General features: G+C 39.8%; 1 long non-coding RNA gene across 1 annotated transcript in view; it reads right to left on the reverse strand.

The window, feature by feature from the left end:
• Nucleotides 1–2,910: 2,910 nt before the first annotated feature.
• LOC105515521 overlaps nt 2,911–19,581 on the reverse strand; it is a 29,007-nt gene continuing 12,336 nt past the window's right edge. The window contains exons 2-4 of the long non-coding RNA XR_001002338.1: nt 15,742–15,959; nt 15,318–15,458; nt 2,911–3,185 (exon numbers count right to left, since the gene is read on the reverse strand). This is a non-coding gene — a long non-coding RNA (uncharacterized LOC105515521). The remainder of the gene's footprint in view (nt 3,186–15,317; nt 15,459–15,741; nt 15,960–19,581) is intronic.

The raw sequence follows: 19,581 nt of genomic DNA on the forward strand, positions 1-19,581 counted from the left end.
TGGCACAAGTATACATATGTAACAAACCTGCACATTATGCACATGTACCCTAGAACTTAAAGTATAATAATAAAAATAAAATAAAATAAAAATAAAAACAATAGAGAAAATACATTGCAAGGATGCAAGGGGCAGGCTAGCAAGGGAGGAAAGAGAGGACCTGACTGCAAGGAGACAAAGGCTTGCTGGGAATTTTATAGGATGGTGCTTGTGCTGGAGAGGGCTATATGCAGTACTGATAATGTCAAGGTTGAGGGAGCTAACTTGTATTTTTCTATCAGCCAAGGGTCTGGTGATAAGTCAGGTGCAGGATGATTGTGAGTTATTTGTGCGGGAGGGCTCTAAGTCCTGGACCATGATAAAGGCAGATTTATATCTTATCTCCTTTATCTTTTTGGTTTCCTGTGTTCCCATCAGTCTGAATCCTTTTTGTTATTAGTACTCCACATATATCTATAAGAGAATATTTTATTAAATGTAACTGTAAGAGAAGATTTATTATAGAAATTGACTTGCAAGATTAGGAAGACTAAGACTTCCATGATCTGTTATCTGCAAGATGGGGAAACATGAAAGCCAGTGGTATAATTCAGTCTGAGTCTGAAGGCCCAAGAACCAGGAGCACTGAGGTGTGAGAGCAGAAGAAGATAGATGTCCCAGCTTAGAGACAGCGAGTGAATTTATGATATTTAGATCCTCAAGAAATTGAATGATGCCCACGCACATTGGAGAGGGTAATCTTTTTTACTTAATCTACTGATTCAAATGCTAACATTCTCCAGAAACACCTGCACAGATGGACCCAGAAATAATGTTTATTCAGCTTTCTGGACATCCCTTAGCCCAGTCAAGTTGACACATAAAATTAGCCATTACACCAGCAGAAGAGAAGTAGCTTATTTAACAGGTGAACATGTGAGAAGTAATTAAAAAGGATCAGCTCAGTTCTTCCCAGGAGGAACCTGTGGCTGCCTATCTATGGCAATGGCTAGGTTTATAAGTCTGTGTAATTTGGGGGTAAAATACAAGCAAGTCTTTGATTATAAACCTAAAGTCATATTCTATGCCAGACTTTCTCCTGCATCTTACCCTCAATGGTTCTTGGGAGTATTACTTATAGCTACCTGAAATCTGAAATTTTCTTCCCTGTCCTTTTGATTTGAGGTGGATTTCAAAATTACATATAAAACAAACAAGATAAAATACTAGTAAGTAGAAAAACAGAAGAGAAGGATAAATAGTTAGAAAAAATAGAATAAAGCGAGTTGATTCTTTATTCATTCGACACATGCTTATGCTTTTTGCGACTCCACTGTGTCAGGTTCTATTCTCTGTTGGGCTGTGTAACAAAAGACAGACAAGGTTCCTTCATCATGGACTTTATAGAGCACATACACAGGACCATGAGATCCTACACTTTTTTGTAGAGGTAAGAAGCAAAGTGTGTACTGATCTTAAAATAACAGTCCAAGAAAAGAAAAATCATGATCAATAAACATGATGGGTGGAAATTTTTGCCTACTCAAAGAACTGTTGAACAACTATGTGAGGTTCACTTCCACTCTTCCACTAGGACACTGAGCTTTGAATAAGTTTAACTGCAGTCACAGAGAAGTACAACTATTTATTTTCAGTACCAAAGAGTTTCACACAACTTTTTCTACTTATCTACCTGCCTCATTCACTTTCCCCATTTAAAAAAAAAAAAATCTAAAATCTGTGACAGTTTTGACACAATGAACAGTAAAACCCTAAAGCAAATACTGCACTTTGGCTTGTTCTTAATATGTATTAGAATGCATGCCTTGCTTCTCTTTTCTTCCATTTCCTGCCAAGTTTTTGTTGATTTTTAAAAGTGCTTTTTACTAATTTATCACTTATGCATCCTGGATCCTTTCAAAAAGGTACCAACTGATGTAAGATGGTTATTTAACTTTTCAGAACACATTGGGGGCTTAGCATTTCATGTCTTCATCTAATTTCTGACTTGTCATTAAAACTGATTCTGAACAATCACTTCTGACTCCCAACAATCTTCAGCATTTGACGTTGTAAATATTTCTTCCTTGTATAATTTAAACCTCATGAGAGGCTAGAGATGAAATGTGGTAATTGACTTTTCACAACTTAGAAAAAAAAGAAGAAAGATATTTAGATTAAATAAAATGCTATGTTCACCCTGTTGGAGCCATAGCAGCTAAAACAACATTCCAGATAAAGGAGTAAAACAGTCTCTGAAACCCAGGTTGCTTTTTCCACTCTAGGGTGTCATACTTTCATGACAACACCTGGACATAGTTCACAGTGATGTCTACGATTCTGATAACGGCTTCTAAGTGGTTTCCTAATGGAAACCAAGCCAATTTTCTTTTGTCTAGTCTGTGATTAAGGAAACTAAAACTGAAGCATAATACACAAATTTTCCTCATATTAAAAACAAAGAACATCAACAATAAGAAAAAACAGAATCACAGCTTAGAGGGAGTGGTGAAGCCAAAAATGCAACTGTGTTGCAACATCTGGATAATCCAGACATTCTCAATAGTTGGCAATGAGAAAGCTCAGATAGAAGTCAGCATTACTTTTTCGACAGTGATGATCAGAAGCCTTGGCAGTTCAACAAATTCATTGCACTTTACCACAAATCTGCATTGTTTAGTCTCAGCGGTAGCTCTCTTGATCTAAAATCTTCATGGAATTTTGCTCTTTAACGTCAAAAGTATTCAGCTAGCTATTTAAATTACTGGATTTTGTAGCAGTAATACAAAAACAGGCTAAATAAACCTAATGAATTTTGTTCTTAGAGGCCTAATATTAGTCACTGACTAATTTTGAACAATTCAGTAAGAATACAGTTATTGAAACATGGTGTATTGTGTGAAGCACCTTCTCCATGTTAACCCCAAACTTGTGTCATTGAAAGTGGTTCAAAATCTCCATTTCAGTCATCTCCAAAGGGAATACCTTCCCACAGAGCCCAACAGACCCAATATTACAGAATCTGTTCACATGGTTACTAATTGTTGGATGTCTCTGGGATGTTTTTATCCATTTCCCAAATTCTTATGCTGTGCCATCTTCTTGGCCACTGTCTTTTGCTTCTGGTTGAATTAGGTCTTCTGGAAACTCAGTCTCAAAGATGGAGCAGATGCTAAATGACTGAGATATACCCACAGAGTCGGAACCTAAAGGCAGACACAAAAACATAAGGTGTGATTCATGCCTATCAAACCTATGAATTGTTTCTACAATTAGGTTTTCATTTCCACTGAATAGCTCTACAATTCTTTGACAGCTGTGATTCCATTGACTTCGGGGTAGTTTAGCAATGGGAATTGGCTACAGTCTCAAGTCACCATCTGTTCAATCCTCATGTCCAGCTTTCTCCTGAGTGGCTTTACTTTCTGAAACCAATCAGCAAAATTGAAATATATGTTGTCATTTTACAGCATCAGGTTTCATGAATCCATATCTCTGCCATAACAGTCTAAAATTTTAGTTGAGGGTTTAAAGTTGTTGGTTGTTTAGTCATCTGATTTACCAAACTCTTTAATCTGAAAAAGCAGATCAAAGAATCTCTTTTAAATTTTTCCTGACTTAATCATCCACCTATATTAAATACACAAAATTATATTTCAAGTTTTTTTAAAGTAGGTAGTACTAAGTATGCAGAATATTTACAGCCTTTATCACCTCCTCCATTAAAATGTGCAATAAACTAGTTTTTACAAAATTCAGAGCCCTAACTCTCTTGATGCTTGGGATAATTGAAACCAAGTTCACCAATGTACTCTTGTGACTCGTATTCATTACATACCTCTTCTTTTATTCCTTCATCGTAGGTCTTCCTGTAGTAATTGAATTCTACTTTTAGTGCAGACCAAAATGCTTTAATTTCTTATAGCAAGGTAGATTCACACATTCTATGTCAGTAGGTAGTGTTTATGTTTTGTAGCATCCTCAAGGTAAATGCATTTGACCTCATGTTGATTGTCCCTCTGAGGTGGTCCGACAAATGAGTAGAGAAGAGCTGGTGTCATAGTGTGCTTTGGGCTGCCATAACAGATGACCGGGGACTGCATAATTTCATAAAGAAAAGGGATTTATCTGTCACAGTTCTGGAATCCGGAAAGTCCAAGACCAAGGCACCAGCATCTATGGTGTCTGGTGTCTGGTGAGGGCCTTCTTGCTGCATGCTTACGTGCCAAGTAAAAAGACAGGCAGAGACCAACATTATGTCCTTGTACGGCAGAAGAGTAGAAGAGAGTGAACCCACTCCCATGAACACTTTCTACTGTGGCAATATCTATTCATGAGGAAGGAGGCCTCACGACATAAAGACTTCTTATTAGGACCCAACTCCCAATGCTGTTGCATTGGGAATAAGTTTCCAATACAGACGTTTTGGGGGACATTCAGACCATAGCAGCTGGCTACTCGAACTGGGGGTCCTGTGAATGCCCTTGACGCATTGGTATCTGATTCTAAACTCTGAGGTCTGCTACTTTACAGAGCTGCAGGAGGGGATACCAAGGGAACTAAATCAAAGCCATTCACAAATGCTTTCCTCCAGAGGTCCCTCCTTGTTTCTGCAGCTCCTTCTTTTTATCAACACCTCATAGTCTGGCTTGTCAATCTCCTTTTGGATTTGGATAACTGTTTCTACATATCCCTTGTGTTCATATTTGGTAACTCGCTTGCCAGTGATTCTTCACCCTACTTTTCCCACTTGTTTTTGGTCCCTGTATGTATATCATGCTTTGTTGAATTGCTTAAAATCTCCTTGTAACTGAAACTAGCCAGGATCCCATTTGGAACCTTGCTGTTCCTGCATGCTGGTGGTTACCCAAAGGGCCATTGTTTTACCCAGGAAAGGCCATGAGAGTCCTGATAGTGCCATGGGGAAGGGGTTGAGCTGGGGTAGGAGTGAGATACAGATGGTTTCTAGCCATGTTCACTTCCTACTAAGGAAAAGCAGGTTTGTTTGTTTGTTTGTTTTTATTCTACTTGTGTCTGAGAAGTCAATATCTGAACAAACACTGTGAAGTTAAATTCAGACTGTTTTCTGTCTGGTGTTAAACCAAAACACATTTCTTTGGGTTTCCTAAAATAATGCAACATATTAGGATAAGGAGGTAAAAAAAACAAGTCTTTAGTTTAATTAGATCCCATCTGTCAATTTTGGCTTTTGCTGCCGTTGCTTTTGGTGTTTTAGACATGAAGTCCTTGCCCATGCCTATGTCCTGAATGGTACTACCTAGATTTTCTTCTAGGGTTTTTATGGTATTAGGTCTAACATTTAAGTCTCTACACCATGGAATACTATGCAGCCATTAAAAGGATGGGTCTGTGTCCTTTGTAGGGACATGGATGCAGCTGGAAACCATCATTCTTAGCAAACTATCACAAGAAGAGAAAACCAAACACCGCATGTTCTCACTCATAGGTGGGAACTGAACAATGAGATCACTTGGACTCGGGAAGGGGAACATCACACACTGGGGCCTATCATGGGGAGGGGGGGAGGGGAGGGATTGCATTGGGGAGTTATACATGATATAAATGATGAATTGATGGGTGCTGATGAGTTGATGGGTGCAGCACACCAACATGGCACAAGTATACATATGTAACAAACCTGCACGTTATGCACATGTACCCTAGAACTTAAAGTATAATAAAAATATAAAAAAATTAAAAAAAAACAAAAAAAACAAGTCTTTAGAGTCAGACAGGCCTAAGTCCAACCTGTCCCATTCCTTTCACTACTCCTCTAAAGCCATGAATGCTTAACCTAGGTCCTCAGCCCCTCTGTGTCAGTTCCTGTCTGCAAAATGGGGATAAAAGTAGCACCTACCTCAAAAAATGTTATGAACATTATGTGTAAAATCACATACAATGTGTCAAGTCAAGTACATGGAATACTTATGATGATAACAACATACCACATTCTGTTGACCAGGTTTTATTCTCTAACATTTTACATTAGATTTGCTCATTTAATCCTCACAGGTGCTATCTTTGTCTTTACTTTATAGATGAAGAAGCCGAGGTTAAGAAAGATTAATATATGTTACCTGAGATCACAAAGCCAACAAGGAAATGGGCTGGGGTTTGACACCAGATCTCTTTTATTCTGTAGCTTCTGTTCTAAAGAGAGTGCTTTCGAACAGAAAAGTAAGGCATCCTGTAGAGCTTTCTATTAAGTGGTGAAGTGAAGGCAGACCTCTAGTGAGAAATTGAATCTGGAAGCCAATTTTCAGATAAGTGTGCTATACAGCGTACCAGGAGGAGATCGCAAAAATTGTTGGTGAGATATTTGAATTATCAAAAGCAGTCCTTCATTGCTATCAGTGTCCTTGATGCTTTGTGTGATTTTCTGCATTGATGAAACAGATATTGGGTGTCTACTCAGTACCAGGTGGTACAAAGTACCATTGATACCAATAGAGATAATTGTTACCCCAACTCTCACCTTCCTTAGCCCCATTCCCTAAACCACATCTTTTACCATGGCTTTTTAGGGGACCCCATGAGCATTAGCTAAAAAGAAGTTTTCCAGAATGGTATACTAAGAAAAATTTCATTAGGACTTGGGCCTGGGATCAAATCACGCCAATAAAACCTGATGTTTGAATATCTTAAGACTTGGTTTTCTCAGATGTAAAATATGAAAAACTAGCAGGTAGTGAAACATCAGATCTCACCCCACTGTCTGGAGTCAAATCGTGTCCTCCCAAAAACACATGTTGAAGTCCTAACCCGCAGTAACTGCACAGGTGATCTTCTTTGGACATAGGGTTTTTGCAGATTTGATTAAATTAATATGAGGTCATTACATTGTGCATTAATTTACTATGACTAGTGTCCTAACAAGGGAAAAATTTGAACACAGACACAGAAACACAGGAATACTATCATGTGAATATACAAAGACATATAGACACAATGAGGGAAGGCCATGTGAATATAGAGTCAGAGATTGGAGTGATACATCTACAAACCAAGGAATACCAAGGGTCATTCGTCTACAGCCACCAGAGACTAGGAGAGAGGCCTGGAACAGATTCTCCTTCAGAATCTGCAGAAGAAATCAGCCCTCCCAACACCTTGATCTTGGACTTCTGGACTCCAGAATTGGGAAACAATACATTTAGACTGTTTTAGGCCACAAATTTTGTGATACTTTGTTACAGGAGCAATAGGAAACTAATACACCTGCCAAGTAATGAAGTCAGGAAATAATTTCTTAGGAAATTTAAAATGATAGATGCTGGAGGAGAGAACCCGCTCTTAGGGGGCCTGTTGCATCAAACAATGGAAGCCAAGTCACGGTGAGTTGAAATCCAGTTCCTATTGGGGATTAGAAGGTTATCTGTTAACAACTTTCTCTCTTAGTCCAATTCTTCCTAGAGGAATGTAATCCTTACACCCACTAACCCACTGTTTTCAGCTTCTTCAATATGTACAGTTGTCTTCACCCACCTGCCTTTTTTCTTTTTTCTGTTTATCTTTCAACACTACTTTTGTAGTCCACCTGTACCTCAGTTCAAACTTCATCTACTTTCTACTATCCTTTATTACTTTAATTTAACTTGAGCACAGATATGCTGCTTCTGTGCCCAATAATTGACTTTGTTCTATTTGTTTTTAAACCTGGCCATGTGTAGGGGTCCCATCAACTCTTACATTTCACTCACTCCTTCTTGAAAAACCTGTTTCAACACTTCTGTAGATACAAGGAAGCTAGTAGCTTAGTTTTGTATCTAATGTGTTTTAAATAGTCCCTAAATGTTTCATTCTTTGTTGAAGAAAGAAGCTAAGGGAAGGGGAAATGAAAGTGCCTTTTCCAAATTAGGTGATGGGTAAATCTCAACAGACCCAAGACTCCTTGATAACAATAGTAACAGCCAGATTCAGACAAGCTGGCTTTGAATTCCCAAATCTCTGCTCTGGCATGGACTAGCTCAGTGCCCTGGCAGGAATTCCATAATTTCCATATGCCAAAATGGTCAGGCTGTAAAATGAGGTAACACTGCTGCCTGTCTTAAAGAATAGTTGGGCTGGGCACAGTGGCTCACGCCTGTAATCCCAGCACTTTGGGAGGCCAAGGTGGGCGGATAATCTGAGGTCAGGAGTTCGAAACCAGCCTGGCCAACATGATGAAACCCCATCTCTACTAAAAATACAAAAATTAGCTGGGTGTAGGGGCAGGGGCCTGTTATCCCAGCTACTCGGGAGGCTGAGGCAGGAGAACTGCCGGGAGGCAGAGGTTGCACTGAACTGAGATCATGCCATTGCACTCCAGCCTGGATGACAAGAGCAAAACTGCATCTCAAAATAAAACAACAAAAATGTTGGGAAGGTAAGAGGATTAATAATGCGTGTGTATTTTATGCCTGGTTATTAGTAAGGTCTCAGTAAATGTTAGCTCTTCCTATTTGTCTCTTAGATTTTCGGCAAATATTTCATTTTTACAATAATGTATTCACACAGTTGTGTTCACTATTTGTTTAACTAAGACCTTTGCATACTTATTTTTATGCAGTCTCTTAATAAGAAATTAAAGCATAAAATTGAAATATAAATCTAATAAAAAACGGAATAAATTTTTAAAAATTCCATGCTAGTAAATCTTGATGGATTTTTTTTAACTGCTTGCTGCAGTTGATTTTACACCAGCATTTTATGAAGTATATTTTATTTTTTCTAAGTATTCAATTACATCAAATAGGTATACTAGTACAGGCTGATAGCTATACCTGGAAATAACAGTAAATTTAAAAAAGCTTTTTTTTAAAAAAAAACCTTTCAGTGTTACTGTCAAAGCTTTTCCTGTTTGTTGAGATTGTGTACTTTAGGAATGAAAAGAAAAATTGAATTACACTGGAGGGAAGTTATACTCATTGGCATGAATTAGAGGAGAAAAGCATGCAAGGAAAGCAGTCCAATAAACCAAGGTAATTCTAGCTCTGGCCATTATATAAACTTAACATTACATTGTGGATATAAATGTCTTGAGTGAGTAGTTGATTCCTACTGGGCTGGAGAAAATGTAAAGGGAGCTGATATGCTTTCAAATAGACAATCTTAAGTCTTAATTTGAATAAATTTGGCCCAGAGGGTTTTTATTTGTTTCCTTTGATGAGGTTTTTTTTTTATTTTCTTCTTTTATTTATTTGTTTTTGGAGGGGGCTACTATATTATATGATTTAGCAATTAAACGATTTAAGCTAATTAATGATTGAATGGAAAGATGAGTGGATCAATACATTTATAAAAGTCTGTTTTCTCCAAACATTCTAAAAGACAGACACCATATGTCTAGCATGTAATAGGCACTTGATAAACTATTTTGACTGACTAATTCAATTTTATAGATCCTTTATTATCCCAGATACCTGGTAAATTCTGCATCCAATAGGCATCAAAGTTGGTTGTTTGTGTACTGTCATTTGGCATGTATCTGTCTGATGCAAAGACAAAGTTACATGAGCCAGAGGCAATGTGAGCAGATTCTGCTCATCAAGATCTACTCCCAAGAAAAGGTGAGGATACAGGAGGTGGAAGTACTAAAGGAAAGAGGAAACTTCCCTCTTCCCACCACTTACTTTAATGGAGTGAGTCAAGCATAAGACTTTAAAATTAGAAGGAATGAATTTAGTGTCCATGTCTGTCACTTACTTGCTATAAGATACTGGGCAATTTTCTTAGCTACGCCGAGTCTCATATTTTCTCACTTGTAAAAGGGGAAATATGCTTTCTCAGTGTTTTCCCAGTGGTGAGGATTCAATCAAAGAAATCTCATGAACGTGTGCATTAAACTTTAATGTGCTTTGCAGATATGAGACAATAACCACATCATCCACATCAGATGCAATAGAGAAGGTCAACTCTGTAAACTGTAAAAGCATAAAAGGTTAGAGACCATCCACAGACAACTGAGGTTTAGAGACCTGTGAACTTCATGATCATGGGACTCTGTTGAATGAACCTTTTAATCCTTTGTTTTTAAGCAGTTTGTATACTGTGAAATTAAATAGCAAAGCTTGACAGCAAAAGGAACAACAAAGGTATTTTTCAACATACTCAACCTCTTCCACAGTCATTCCTGTAACTCCCAATCATACTTTTACTGAGTAACAAAAAAGATGCTTTCTTCCTAGGAAAACCCAAACAGCCACAATCTGGACTGTTCCTGGAATCTCAGATGTTGTGTAAGACAGAAATGCATTATAAAACACGAGCTTGCCTCCCCTCAGCGCAGCATGATTGCATATTTATGCTTGTAGTTCCTGGGTGCTTCTGAGGCAGGAGACATGCTTGTTTACCACTTGGACTGGTTCCATTTTCACTCACCTGTGTGGAGTTTAATCTGAGAACCCCCTTCTGAGCTCCTTAAAGCTTTTTTTTTTTTTTTTTTTTTGATACAGAAGGAGCCTGGGGAGTCTACATAAGTCCAAAGACTGCACATCAGGCACTGGCCAGAAGAATGTGTTGAGCTATGAGGCTTTTCCAGACCTTGCAGGATCAAAAACACAAGGGTGATAGAGCAAGTGCACAGTGTCACAAGAGACAGGCGCCAAATCACACATGCTAATCAGAATGCCTGAAGGTTGGCAGAATTCAGGCAGCAATTTCTCTTCCACCGATCTCCACTTGACTTTTCTTGGGAACCAACAGGGAGATGTTGGGTTTGACTATTAATGAGTCAGTACACACTTTATTGGTACTAAAGCACATTTGTCATGGCAATTTACATGAGTTAGCACCATGTTTCTAAAGCTTACTACGGAATCTAGCAAGCATTTGTTTTAATGAGCTAACACACCCAGAATGACTTATACTTTTTATGGTATTTATTACATATTGTCATAAACACTATTAACTGAAATTATGGAACCATTTGCACACTAAAAGTAAAAACAAAGTGTTCATCATTAGAGCAAGAAAGAATCTTTAGAGACACCCACTCCAGCACTTTGTATTCTGATGTATATAGAAGAAAATCTGGTGGCATTCTTTGTCTCATCTTAGCTAAAAAGAAATCTGAAAATCTGCAACTTGGCTGGGGTCCTGGAAGTCTGGGATGGAGAGGGAAGGACCATGGACTACAGTGGGTTAAATATAGGGACCTTCCATTGGGTAGAACCCACGAGAAAAACCGAGCCTGTCTTTAGATAAACAGGGAGTCAAGTTATCAATCCTTAATAACTAGGAAGGATAGTCCAAGTCATGGGAAAATTTAAGGATAACATACAGATTAACAGAACCTGGAGAGACTCCTGGGGTAGGTAAAACATAGCACCAGGCATATTTCATGTTAGACTGTGCTCTTGACTTTGTGGCAAGCAGCTCTGTCAACTTGGACTTAAGCTTTTCATAATAGTTACTAATTTTCTGGCTCTTAGTGTACATGTCCACTCACAACTGGCATAAACTGGTTTTAAAGGCCATACTTTAATGTGATGTGTCTCTCTTGGATTTTCTGGAATGCGAATATTCATCGTCTCCCACATTTCATTAATCTCTCACACTCAAAGCTCTTTCCTGATGATGCTGCCTTCCCGAGAGTTAATGTGAAATGGTGATTTAAGAGTGTAGACTCTGGTTCACCAACAAGCTATTTGTCCTTGGGACACTTCTTAACCTCTGTGTTGTAGGCAAATAACTCAACCTCTGTGCTGTATGTAAACAGGCACAATAGTAATCTCTTTAGGGTTAGTGTGAGGATTGAGTTATAATATGCCGGGTCCTTAAAATAGTGCCTGGCAATTAATGAATGCTATTTAGGGGTTTCTAATGTTTATTAACTTTAATTATGTATCATCCTTCCCCTGTTGTCTAAGGCTAGCAATGTGGAGGGAAGCAAGCATGTAACAGTTTGGAGTAAAAAAACTTAACAGCATTTGATTTTCAGCTTAATGGGTTTTTTAAAAATTGTTTTTCATTTCGAAATAAGAGAACGCAACACAATAGTATAAATAAGCAGAATCCTTTTGAATGCAAACTGATGCAGTTATGTTAAATTGGTGACTCAAATTACATAACATTGTTATTACTTTTCTCCACATTTTATTAAGACTATAAACCTTTGGATTGGAAAAAGTTCAATGAACCCCAAATTGAGTAAATGTAAAATTCAAAATCATACAAAACTAATCACTATATCATTTAGAAATATATATATATATATGAATAAAAACAATAAGTAGGAAAGACAAGATTAATAAAAATTCAGGATTGCAGTTACCCCTGGGGAGAAGTGACCTAAGGAGTAAATAAATAGTGTTATTATTCTTTAAATTGAATATGCAGAAAATATGTTTTTCAAGTATGCTAGATATCACAATAAATAGAAAATAAATTAACGAAGTTCATCCATTCTTTTTATGTGTTACTTATAATAACACAAGCCAGAAAGCTGGGAGTCATTCTTGACCACTCCCTCACCAAGCAAATCTAATTAATTATCACATTCTACTTCTCCCTAGCTTCACTATCACAATCAGACCCAAGCCACCTTGACTCTCACCAAAAACACTAAAGTCCTTCCTGTCTCTTAAACCCCTGCTCTAATCCAATCTCCGGATAGCAGCCAAAGGAAACGCTTTAAACCTTATCTCTCTTCAACTTGTCTATCTCTCCATCCCCTTTGCTATCAGAAGCAACAGAGTGACAAGTAAATTGCCCAAAGCCGCACAGCCAGGAAACAGCAAAGGCAGGACTTTGGGTGATATTGGGAAAGGCTTAGTCACTGCCTCACACAGGGTAATCTCTGGATAAAGGACAGATTTATTTCTCCTTGAATCACTATCTCACCTTCTTTGTCTGCTTCGTTTTCCTTAACTCTGACCTCAAACCACAATTTCCAAGAAATGCCTTCCTAAGCCCCTGGCCCCATTGCAGCAAGTCTCCACTGTTTGTCCTCCCAGCACTTTGTACATTTCTAGTAACATCCCTCCTCCACTGGATTGTGACCTCCACAGGGGTAGGAGCCTCTTTTGCCCACCATCACAGTGCACATCATACACCCTTGCTCACTCTGGTACTCCCCATGTCCACCTCTCAGTGAAAATGATAGGTCACCAACCGGATCTCTCATCTTACATTCCAACAATAAGCAATCTGGTCTGCTGACCCTACCCACAGAGCTGTGTGTGAGACAGGTGGGCTGGGGAACAGAGATCAGCCCTGGCCCATGGAACTCAAGATAGCCTGCTCCATGGAAGGGACCTGGTGCCCAGGTAGAAATGAAAGTGACTTTGGATACCCATGACCTCAATCTCTGGAGCCAATGAACAGGTCACAAATTAGTCCCTTCTGCCCCTGTTCTTTCAGTCATATACACTCCTCTCACTTGGAGAGGTGGAAGGCATCTGACGTCCACCCCAAGTATGCTGGGGCTACTAGTGACACAGACAAAAGTGGCCAAGCAAGATAAAGTCAGGGAGGGGTGGGAGGGCAGGAGCAGGCATTGCCAAGGCTGTGGAGCTTCTCCAGAGAGCCGAATACGTTTGATCCTGCTGAGGTCTGGCTCTTTTCCTTGGCAGCACTGAATATATTTGCAATTATTGTCCATGCTCTTTCTGCTCCACCATAGAGGGAGGGTACCTTCATGCTCCTCTGAATTCTTGTGTCCAGCACAGAGCATGACCAAGGGCGTATGTCCAAGAAATGGGTGATACAGCCAGCCCCCGTGAGTCCTTCAGGTCTTACTCAGGTACTTCGTTGAGAAGCCTTTATTCCTTGACACATTTCTTAGTTGTTTTGGTGCTCTTCACCATGGGACCGCATAGCCTTGGTGCTCTTGTATTGTGGGCTCAAAAGATATCTGCCGAATGAATGAACGGACACTTGCAGGCTGACTCTCTCCTGAACAGTTGCCAAGTCCAGTGCTCTCTGCCTGGAATCCTCTTTCCTCTTCATTTACCTGCTCAGTTTATTTCAACATTTGAGGGATTACTAGATGCTACACTCTCTTACTGGACTCAAGGGTCATTTCCTTCAGAAGGCCTTTCTGACTCTTTGCTTTAGGGCTCGTCTTCTCCATGGCCACTGTACCTAGGAGGACCTCTCTGCCCCAAGATCACAATGGTACCTTGAGCACAGAAACCAGATTTGATTCATCTCTCTGTAGCCATCATGCGGCCATGCTTGGCACCAGTGTGGGTTCAGGAAACACCTACAGAAGACATTATCTCTAAGGAGAGAGACAACCACTGAAGCAGACTGATCCTAATTGGGATTCCAGCCCTGCACTTGATAGCATAGCCACGTTCCTTTCTTTCTATTAGCTTTCTGGGTTCAAGCAGCCTACTCAGCCTGGAAACGAGGTCTAAACTATCTGGCAGAGTTGCCAGGATAGTCATTATCCCCTCAACCTCAGGAGACAGCAGGGTAGGACAGACTCCCTTAATATCTGGTACTTGGTACTCCAGATAGCTGAGAAAGGTGGGAGGAGGAGGAGAAGTTAGAGTGGAATTCATTCTTTTCTGCCCTAGTCTAAGGTTCTCCTTTCCCTCCACCATCAAAGTCACCTAGAAAACAGAGCCAAAAAACTAAATACTGATGTTTTATTTGGGGAGGTAAAAACTCAAGACATTAGGAGTGAGAAGCAAGGGAAGAAGCAAGAGAAGAAATAATGGGAAGTAATACAAGATGATGTATTACCAGGCTGGGCACTGCTTCATGACAAGCCTCGAGGTGGACACAGCAGTGTCCACCTGCTACTTGGGAAGTCTCCCCATAGACTGTGCTATTTTGGAGAAATGGAACTTTGCAGCAATTCATGGAAGGAAGGAAAGAAGGGGGAATTTATCTGCCTGGCAGTTAGCTGTCTCCCATTTTCCATTAGTCAAATTTTACCCCATAAGTATTAACTCTCCCACACTTCTAGGTTTGCTGGTGGCAAATTAGGATGTCAGATCTCATGCCCTGTGGTAGGGCATTTTATCCATGTCTTTAAAGTGGTGGGAAGAGACACAGACTCTATGCATATGGCCAGTGAGTGCCAGGGTGAACCTGATATAGTACATATATCCTGTCCAATACAGTCCAACATTGGTTTTCTCATTTTCTGGAAGAGAACACAAGGCATAGTGATCAAAGATCTTTCCCAAGGTCACGTGGTTATTAAGTGGTAAATTTAGGATTGGAGCGCTGCCTGGCTCTGAAACTGTGGAAGGCCAAGATAAAGAACTTGAATTTTATGTAGCAGGCAAAGGAGTCGCTAAAGGGTTTTAAGCTTGAGAGGGACATAAGATAAAGAGCTTTTTAATGAAGCTCCCAATCTCTACTGTGCCCCACCTTCCCACCTGGCTAAACTCCAGTAGAAACAGGTGGCTGCAGAAGAGTTCGAGCGTTGAAGATAAGTTTTGAGAAGTCTCTGGGTCCTGAGCTTCATTTGGGCTTCAAGTATTGCTCCATAATCTTCCTGTGTTCATCCAAGCCTCCACCTACCAAAGAGACAAGCTGGTCAGAGACAGATGTGATCTGGGTAGAAAAGCCAAAATGAGAAGAGACTGACCTAAAGATGAGGAGAAGGAGGACCATCCATCTCTTCGTCATCAGCCTATGCATCTGAAGATCTTGGCATCTGCTGATGAATCCTTTGGTGTTGCCTGAGGTGGTCAGATCTCATAAACTGTCAGCCGCACTGATCATATCTATGTGATCTATATCTGTTGTATATCCATATATTTCAGGGAAGAAAGGCCATGTATGTGTAGAGCCTCTTACTTTGGCAGTCTGGTGTGCCACCTGACACTGGCTTAATTCCTCAGCCACCTGATCCATTTCAGCCTGGTATCAGCTGTACATGGGGACTCTGTGGGGTCCAGATCCACTTGAAGGCCAGACAGGAGACTGGTCACCGCAGTGTCACAGGTGGGTGTCTGGAAACCACCACATCCAATATTGCCTTATGGATCAACTACTTCTAGTAAAGTTCTGAAAAACTTAAACAACAATTGCTTACTGATTTGTACCTTCATTGCATTTCTGGAATTCAAGCTTATAATAAAAATAAGCAAAAAAAATACTTTGGCATTTTATAAAAACTAGACATATGTTCTAGGCCCATGTAATTATAATCAGATCTTTTGCTTACATGAGTGTCAGGTTGGCCATTCAAAATCATGTGGGGCATGGGATAATTCTCTATTTTGTGGGAAGGACTATATAATATATTATAGGACATCTAGCCTATCGAAGCCCTGCCCTCTAAACACCAGTAGGCCCCTTCTGTCATTCATCATAATATTAAAAAAGCATCTCCCCAGATTTTTAAAATGCCCCGTTGGGTGAATTATTGCCCTAGAAAGTATCCAGGAACGGGAGGTAGCTAATTGGTGGAGTGAAAGCCACACATTGGGCAAGATTGCCCAGGAAGTTCAGAAAGAGTAATAAAAGCCCAGGGACAAGGTCAAGTGAAATACAAACATTTAATAAATAGGAAACGGCAAGAAACAGCCCAAAAGGACTGGAAACAGAAAGAGAACAAGTTTCAAGGACAAAGGAGAAGAGGAACAGAAAAGGGCAAAGAACATTTTCTCTAAAGAGACATCAATAGTGTCAAATGAAGTAGATGAATTAGGTGAAATGAGGAACTGATGTAAGTCTACTGAATTCGACAGTTAAGAAGTAATTTCTGAATTGTCCCAAGGCTATCAGTGCTGCCTTTGTGGACTGAGAATGTATTGCAGCAAATTTGAAATTGGACATCAAAACTGGAGACACTGCATTGTGAAATCTTTCTGAAAGGGGGAGATAGATGAGAATTACGATTAACATGACTCAGTGGATCAAGGCAACTGAATTTTAATTCACATTCCATCGCATTTCCTTCAAGCAGTACCTTATCATTCCATGCTTGTAAAATGTATAAGAAATGCCTGGCTTCAATCAAACTCTAAAGAAACGTGTTTACTTATTCATTTATTTGCTTTTAAAGCAAAAATCCTTTCTGATTTAAACAAGTGAGACTTTCTTGAATAAATTCTACAGTGGGAAAGTGGACATGCATAGACTTCTCTCTTCCTCTTCTTGAAGTCCCTGGCAATATCTTTAAGTGTGGTCTGTGTACAGCTACAAACTACAGCTCATGTAAACAGTAGCATGTTTCTTTCTCTTTCCCCAGCATTAGAGACTCACACTTCTTCTGTTTCTTTCCAGGAGAAACAGGTCAATATTGCTGTGTCTGAAATCTCATTGCAGAGGTTCACTAGGGCTCTTCACAATAACTACACCTCTTTACAGAAACGTCAACAATACCTGGGCTGTAAAGAATCTCTTTGCCAAAATGTGTCTTTAGTCTTAAAGTTGAATTGGTAAAGAATAGCATCCTCAGCATTTTACATTAAGAGTAGAAAACTTGAGCATGTTTATATGTCAAAGAGGGCAAGATAAAGAGGGGGAGGCTGATGGAACTTGTGTTAAAATAATTCAATGATGAAATACGACATCAAGACTGGAAGAAATTGAACCAAAACTCTTAGATAGAAGGAGACCTTGACCAGGCACGGTGGCTCACGCCTGTAATCCCAGCACTTTGGGAGACCGAGGCGGGTGAATCACGAGGTCAGGAGATCAAGACCATCCTGGTTAACACGGTGAAACCCCGTCTCTACTAAAAATACAAAAACTTAGCCAGGCATGATGGCAGGCGCCTGTAGTCCCCAGCTATTCGGGAGGCTGAGGCAGGAGAATGGCGTGAATCCGGGAGGTGGAGGTTGCAGTGAGCGAGATGGCGCCACTGCACTCCAGCCTGGGCAACAGAGCGAGACTCCATCTCAAAAAAAAACAAACAAACCAAAAAAAAAAGGAGACCTTCTTTCAGTTTACAGAAGAAAAAAAGAAAGGTATAATCACACCTCTAGAAGTGGGGCTTGGAGGGTGAGATGGTGCTTTTTAGAAGCTCATATAAAAGGGCCATGTCACTTGGGATGCATTAGACTGCAAATAATAGATGTCCTAAGTAAACTTGGGTTAAACAATAAAGATATTATTATCTCATTTAAGAAGAAATGTATCCAGATTTGTTTAATAATAATGTGAAACAGTGAATCGAATTATCTGAAAATGACCATAAAAACTCACTCTCAGTAGCTAGGAAATTCATGAGGGAATGCAGAGTGATTGCTATCTTCTCTAAGTGGGTGGAACAGTAACCAGCCTAAGCATTCTGTGGAGTGTGACCATAGCCTCCCTTCCCCTAGCATTCCCAGACAATTTTTGAAACTCATCATTTTCAATAGATGATCCATGGTCCCTAAACCAGCAGCACCCACATCACCTGGGAACATGTTAGACATGCAAATTCTCAGGGCCACCTCGGAACGCTGAATTAGAAGCCCTGGGGGTGGGGTTCAGTAATCTGTATTTTATCAAGCACTACAAGTTCATGCTAATGGTTAAAAACCACTGCTGTGAACATCTGATACCCAAAATCCAGATGCAGGGACTAGATCATTGAGGGCTTCAAAAGCAATGAAAAGCACTTTATGGAGTCAAGCAGGAGAACAGTTCTGTGTGATACCAATACCATGCTGCCAGTAGCCATGCCCCTGGACCCCTTTCAAGTTAATTCTCAAATTCAATTAGGAAAAGCAAAGGTTGCTGATTTTTAGCAAATGTTGCACAAATTTGATCAATCACAAGGGTATTCACAAGAGTATTGCAGAGACAATGTCCTAAAGGTCATGCTGATTCAGTTTTACCTGATAATTTGCCTCAATAATATAAATCTGAGAAGTATAGTAAGAGAACATGACACAGACCTAGACTGGCATCCGAGATCTATTTTTGACCATGTGTATCTTAACTTCTCTGAAATAACTTTACTCATAAAGCTCATATACACTGATCTCTTAAAGTTACTGTAAGAGAAAGAGGATAACATACACTATACATAGTACAGTGTTTGATGTGTCAGAAGAGCTTAGTAAATGATGTGAAAAAAGCTCATTGCTGCGTGGTTTTTGTTGTGAATCTTGTAGTTATTGGTGTCTGGGTGTGATATTGAAAATGTAAAGAGGAGGAATGATAATAGCTGAAGTGAATGTCTTAGAGCTTTCGTAGGAAGTACAGACTGGGAGAGGAAGACACATAAAAAGCTTCCAATGCTGGAGATGCTTAAAATAAATCTTGAAGAATGAGTAAGAGAGAGAAGAGGCATGAGGAAAGGTGACTCAAAGCTGAGGACACAACGTGGATATTGGCATGGAGGCACAAACAACTCTGCCTTTTAGGGAATATCTAAGGAGTATTGTTTGGATGAAGAATAGGACCGATGACAAAGAGAGGGATGAGATGAAATTGTAGGCTAAGCCAGGGTCCTGACATGAAGACCCTACTTGGTCTACCTGAGGAATTGGATATATATTTGAAGAAAATGTGAGGACTGGTGAGTTTTTAGCAGGAAAAAGAGATCTGCTTTCAAAATCCTATAGAAGCTAAAGAGAGGAGAATGTATGGAAATAAAGAAGAACTTGGAGTCAGAGGACTTGTTTGGAGCTTGTCATCATGAATCAGGAGAGCAAGATGAGGGCCTGGGAAAAGCCATGAGGGGAGAGTGAGTGA

This window comes from Colobus angolensis, unplaced genomic scaffold (assembly GCF_000951035.1).
Source record: "Colobus angolensis palliatus isolate OR3802 unplaced genomic scaffold, Cang.pa_1.0 Scaffold262, whole genome shotgun sequence".
Lineage (NCBI taxonomy): Eukaryota > Metazoa > Chordata > Mammalia > Primates > Cercopithecidae > Colobus > Colobus angolensis.